A 6,000-nucleotide genomic window follows, 5' to 3' on the forward strand; every position below is an offset into this window, starting at 1 on the left:
ACACAAGGACCAGTAGAAATCCTGGAATAACACACGAGATATTGAATTTAACTGATGGAAGAAGAAAATTTTAAAATGTAGTAAATGACAGGCGAAAGGCAATATAAACGTTAAAAAAAATGAGACTGACGGGAAGAGCAAAATGGCTAAGCAGGAATAACTAGATGACAAATGTTAGCATTTAGAAGCATATTTCGCTAGGGAGAAGATAGATATTGCCTACGGGAAAATTAAAGAGACTTTCGAGGAAAAGAGAAGCAGCTATATGAACATCAAGAGCTCAAATGGAAAACCAGTCCTAAGGAAGTAAGGGAAAGCAACAAGATGGAATGAGTATGTAGAAGATTTATACAATGGAGATGTACTTGAAGGCAATATTAAGGAAAGCTGAGGAGGAGATGGGAGATATGATTCTGCAAGAAAAATTTGACAGAGCTCTGAAAGATCTATGTCGAAACAAGGCCCCGGGGGTAGAAAATATTCCGTCAGAACTATTGATAGCCTTGGGAGAGTCGGTCATGACAAAACTCTTCCGTCTGGTGTACAGGATGTACGAGACAAACGAAATACCCTCAAACTTCGAGATGAATGTAGTAATTCCAATTACAAAGAAAGCAGTTGTTGACAAATGTGAAAATTACCAATCTATCAGTTTAATAAGTCACGGTTGCAAAATACTAATAGGAATTCTTTACAAATGAATGGAAAAACTGGTAGAAGCCGACCTCGGGAAAGATCAGTTTGGATTCCGTAGAATGTAGGAACTTATCTTATAAGATAAGTTAATCAAAGGCAAACGTACGTCTGTAGCATTTGTAGACTTAGAGAAAGCTTTTGATACTGTTGGCTGGAATACTCTCTTTGAAACTCTGAAGGTGGCGGAAGCAATATACAGGGAGCGAAAGGCTATTTCCAATTCGTACAGAAGCCAAATAGTCGAGGGGTATGAAAGAGAAGCAGTGGTTGAGAACGGAGTGAGACAGACTCGGTAATTTTCCCGACGTTATTCAGTCTGTAAACTGAACAAAAGTACCCAAAGAACTATCTGGAGTAGGAATTAAAATCAAGGGAAAACAAATAAAAACTTTCAAGTTTGCCAATGACATTGTAACTCTGTCAGAGACAGCAAGGGACTAGGAAGAGCAGTTGAATGATATGGACAGTGTCTTGAAAGGAAAATATAAGATAATTATCGATAAAAGTAAAACAAAGATCATGGAATGTAGTCGAATTACATCAGAGGATGCTAAGAGAATCAGATTAGGAAACAAGACACTAAGTACGGTAGTAGATGAGTTTTGCTACTTGGGCATCAAAATAACTGATTACGGCCGAAGTAGAGAGTATATAAAATGTAGACTGTCAATGGCAAGGAAAGTATTTCTGAAGAACAGAAATTTGTTAACGTCGAATATAGACTTAAATGTTAGGTGGTCCTTTCTGACTGTATTTGCATGGAGTGTTGTCATGAAATATGGACAATAACAGTTTGCACAAAAGAGAACAGAAGCTCTCGAAATGTGGCACTACAGAGGAATACTGAAGATTAGATGGGTCGATCACCTAACTAATGGGCAGGTACTGATTAGAACTGGAGAAACAAGACATTTGTGGTGCAACTTGACCAAATGAAGGGATCGGTTGATAGGATACATTCTGCGACATCAAGGGATCACCAATTTAGTATTGGAGGGAAGTGTGAGGGGTAAAAATTGTAGAAGGAGACAGAGGGATGAATACGGTAAGCAGATTCAGAAGAATGTAGGTTGCAGTAGGTACTGGGAGATGAAGAAGCTTGTACAGGATAGAGTAGCATGGAGAGCTTCATAAAACCAATCTTCGGATTGAAGAACACAACAACCTGTAAAACAACCAAGGCAGATCCCGGTTATTCTTTCTGTGTGAAACCAAGCCGGATCTCGTAGAATGTGAACTCAATGAACTAAAGATAAACAAATCTGACAACAGAGAGGCTATGTAATCGTTGAGTGTAGTCGGTTGGGACGTATATAGGCTGCCACGAAATTGCTCGTTCGGTCGGTCGGCCGCGTGTGTAGCGACCATAAGTCAACTGAAGTGCCCTCAGTCATAGGGGCGGTTATATTATAGTCGGCTGAGAGGATTCTACACACGCATCATATGGCTGACCAATCGATCAACCGATCATCCAGACAACCAACCAACCAATTTCGTGTACAACCTACACACCCCCGGAGCGACTTTATTCAGCAATTACAGCAACTCCCTGTTCCTACCGCTGGTTTCGATTTTTTTATAGTAAATACATTGAGGTTGTGTAAAATGGCAAAAAGAGAAAATTCTCACAACCGCCGTTGTGTAAGTAACTAGCAGCCGATGATTTTCGTAATTATCTCAGATGCTCTTTGGAGCTGCTGCTGAACATCATCAAATCGTTCTTAACGAAAGAGAAAAATCTTGAGGGAGGCTATAAGTTGCTAGGAGGGGCTCTTATAGCTACGTTACGGTGTCTATCCACAGCCACAAGTTACGAGGACCTCATATTCAGTGCAGCTGTATTCCCACAGTATTGTCATAAATGAAACGTGCAACGTGATTTATAATTCCACTAGGAAATATGATTGGTAATGGAAAATAAATAAAACAAAAGACGTTAATGTTAACTTTGTTACTTTATTTGTGGCCGAGCAGTTCTAGGCGCTACAGTCTGGAACCGCGCGACCGCTACGGTCGCAGGTTCGAGTCCTGCCTCGAGCCTGGATGTGTGTGATGTCCTTAGGTTAGTTAGGTTTAAGTAGTTCTAAGTTCTAGGGGACTGATGATCTGAGAAGTTGTCCCTTAGTGCTCAGAGCCATTTTTTTACTTTATTTATGTTTGTATCAAAAAATATTTCCCCTATAAGTTTAAGAAACTCATTTCAAATTAGAAGAAATGCTGGCTTCACACATCATCCAATAAATACAACAGACACATGAGAAATGAAGCATTTAGTAATTGTTGGAACTGTAGAGGACGTCCTACCCTTTGCACTTCGTAGCAGAAGGCTTGAAAATAAGCTGCATTTTTCAACATGTCTCACAATGAAGCAAGTATATTTAATGAGTAAAAGGAGATTTCGGTTTTAGGCTTTATTTCCGATGTTGTCGTTGTTGTGGTCTTCAATCCAAAGTTGGTATGATGAGGCTCTCCATGGTACTCTATCCTGTGCAAGCCTCTTCATCTCCGAGGAACTACTGCAACCTTCTTCCTTTTGAATCTGCTTACTGTATTCATCTGTTGGTCTCGCTCTACGATTTTTACCCTTTATGCTTCCCTTAAACACTAAATTGGTGCCGCGCGGGATTAGCCGAGCGGTCTAATGGGCTGCAGTGATGGACTGTGCGTCTGGTCCCGGCGGAGGTTCAAGTCCTGCCTCGGGCATGGGTGTATGTGTTTGTCCTTAGGATAATTTGGGTTAAGTAGTGTGTAAGCTTAGGGACTGATGACCTTAGCAGTTAAGTCCCATAAGATTTCACACACATTTGAACATCTTTGAACTAAATTGGTGATTCCTTGGTGCCTCAGAACGTTTCCTATCAACCGATCCCTTCTTTTAGTCAAGTGGTGCCACAAATTTCTTTTCTCCCAATTCTATTCAGAACCTTCTCATTAGTTATGTGATATACCCGTATAATCTTCAGCATTCTCTGTAGCACCACATTTCTGAAGCTTCTATTCTCTTCTTGTCTAAACTATTTATCGTCCACGTCTCACTTCCATACATGGCTACACTACATACAAATACTTTCAGATAAGACTTCTTGACACTTGTATCTGTGTCGATGTTAACAAATTTCTCTTCTTCAGAAACGCTTTCCTTGCCATTACCAGTTTACATTTTATATCCTCTCTACTTCGACGATCATCAGTTACTTTGCTGCCCAAATGGCAATACTCATCTACTACTTTACGGGTCTCATTTCCTAATCTAATTCCCTCAGAATCACTTGATATGATTCGATTACATTCCATTATCCTCGTTTTGCTTTTGTTGATGTTCATCTTATATCCTTCTTTCAAGACGCTGTCCATTCCCTTCAAGTGTTATTCCAAGACCCCTGCTGTCTCTTACAGTACTGCAATGTCATCGGCAACCCTCAAGCTTTTCATTTCTTCTCCCTTGATTTTAATTCCTACTCCAAATTTTTCTTTTGTTTCTTTTACTGCTTGCTCAATATACAGATTGAATTACATCAGTGGCAGGCTACATCTTTGTCTCACTCCATTCTTAACCGCTGGTCCCCTTTCGTGCCTGTCGATTATTATAACTGTCATCTGGTTCCTGTTCAAATTGTAACTAGCCTTTTACTCCCTATATTTTGCCCCTGCCACCTTCAGAATGTCAAAGAGAGTAATCCAGTCAATATCGTCAAAAGCTTTCTCTAAGCCTACAATGCTATAAACGTAGGTTTGCCTTCCCTTATCTTATAAGATATTGTCATAGTATTGCCTCGCGTGTTCCTACATTTCTCTGGAATCCGAACTGATTTTTCCTGATGTCAGCTTCACTAGTTTTTCCATTTATTTGTGCAGAATTCGTGTTAGCATTTTGCAACCATGACTTATTAAACTGATAGTTCGGTAGCTTTCAAATTTGTCAGCAACTGCTTTCCTTGGGAATGGAATTACTACATTCTTCTTGGAGTCTGAGGATATTTCACCTGTCTCATGCATCTTGTTCACCAGATGGAAGAGTTTTGTCGTGGCTGGCTCTCACAAGGCTATCAGTAGTTCTAACGGGATGTTGTATACTCCGGGGACCTTGTTGCAACTTAGGTCTTTCAGTGCTGTGTCAAATTCTTCACGCAGTACCATATATCCCATCTCATTTTCATCTATGTCCTCTTCCATTTCCACAATATTCCCTGAAGCACATCGCTCTTGTATGGACTGGTTGCTTAGGACTGGTTTTCCACATGAGCTTGAAACCTCCCTGTTACTAATCGGCCTATCCTGCTTGCGATATAAAATATGACCGTGGATGGCGTGTATGCCTAATGGATTTTTCTAACTGTATAAGGCTATGTTTCCCCAAGAAGTGATATCGATAAGTAGGAGGGAAGTGTACAACCGACCCTTATGATTGAAAGTCTACTAAAAATAAAAGTAATTAAACCGAACAGGGCTATAATTTGGGAAATGAAAGTTATTTTGTGAGTTCACTCACGGACAACACTGGACAGAAAAGGGATACCATTGATCATGAATCCAAAAGTTACACTAATGAATGAAAAGGAAATAATTAACGCTCGCCAGCCCACTAGGGCAAATTACATCCAGAATCCTGTACAACGTGATGGGAAAGAAAAACGTGCATTATTGAACACTGACGTGGCAACTGAAGGTTGTCACGTTTTTTTTTTACACAAATTTTAAGTGAATATGTATTGATAAAGAAAACTGAGAAGTCACTCTTACGTTATGTTTGGTATTAAATTTTGAAAAAGGCAGTCGAGTAATGATTTGAAAACATGTAATTAAACTGTATGTTAGTACTGAACTTCGTTACGCGAACAGTGACTTTCAGTGACCTCAACATAACGTCATCAAAGAAATTTAGAATAAAGCAAACACTTTTTACTTTGCCGCACTTATTTTGCAAATTGGATTTCATATTATTGTCTGAACAACTGAGCATTTTTTACTGATTTGAACAGAATTAAATACTAGAATATGTACCATACCAAACAGCCATGTGCTCCAAGCCATATGTAAAATAAATAAATCTTCCGCACTCTTAATTTGTGCATTTCTTTAGATTTGGATTTTTTTCAATGATTGATTCTCAAACTTGAAAAATGAAATTGCTTTACTTTAGTCATATACTGAAGCCGCTGTTGTACAACAGTTAATTGAAAGTGGACTCAGACTAAAATTCTCAAAAGAGAATTTATTCATTAATAAACTGGCTGTAACTATTCAATTTGTTTCTTATGACACTCAGTTAGCATATTAGGGAAAAAAAGGAACAAGGATCCTGCT

The sequence above is a fragment of the Schistocerca piceifrons genome, chromosome 3 (assembly GCF_021461385.2).
Source record: "Schistocerca piceifrons isolate TAMUIC-IGC-003096 chromosome 3, iqSchPice1.1, whole genome shotgun sequence".
In the NCBI taxonomy this organism is placed as follows: Eukaryota; Metazoa; Arthropoda; class Insecta; order Orthoptera; family Acrididae; genus Schistocerca; species Schistocerca piceifrons.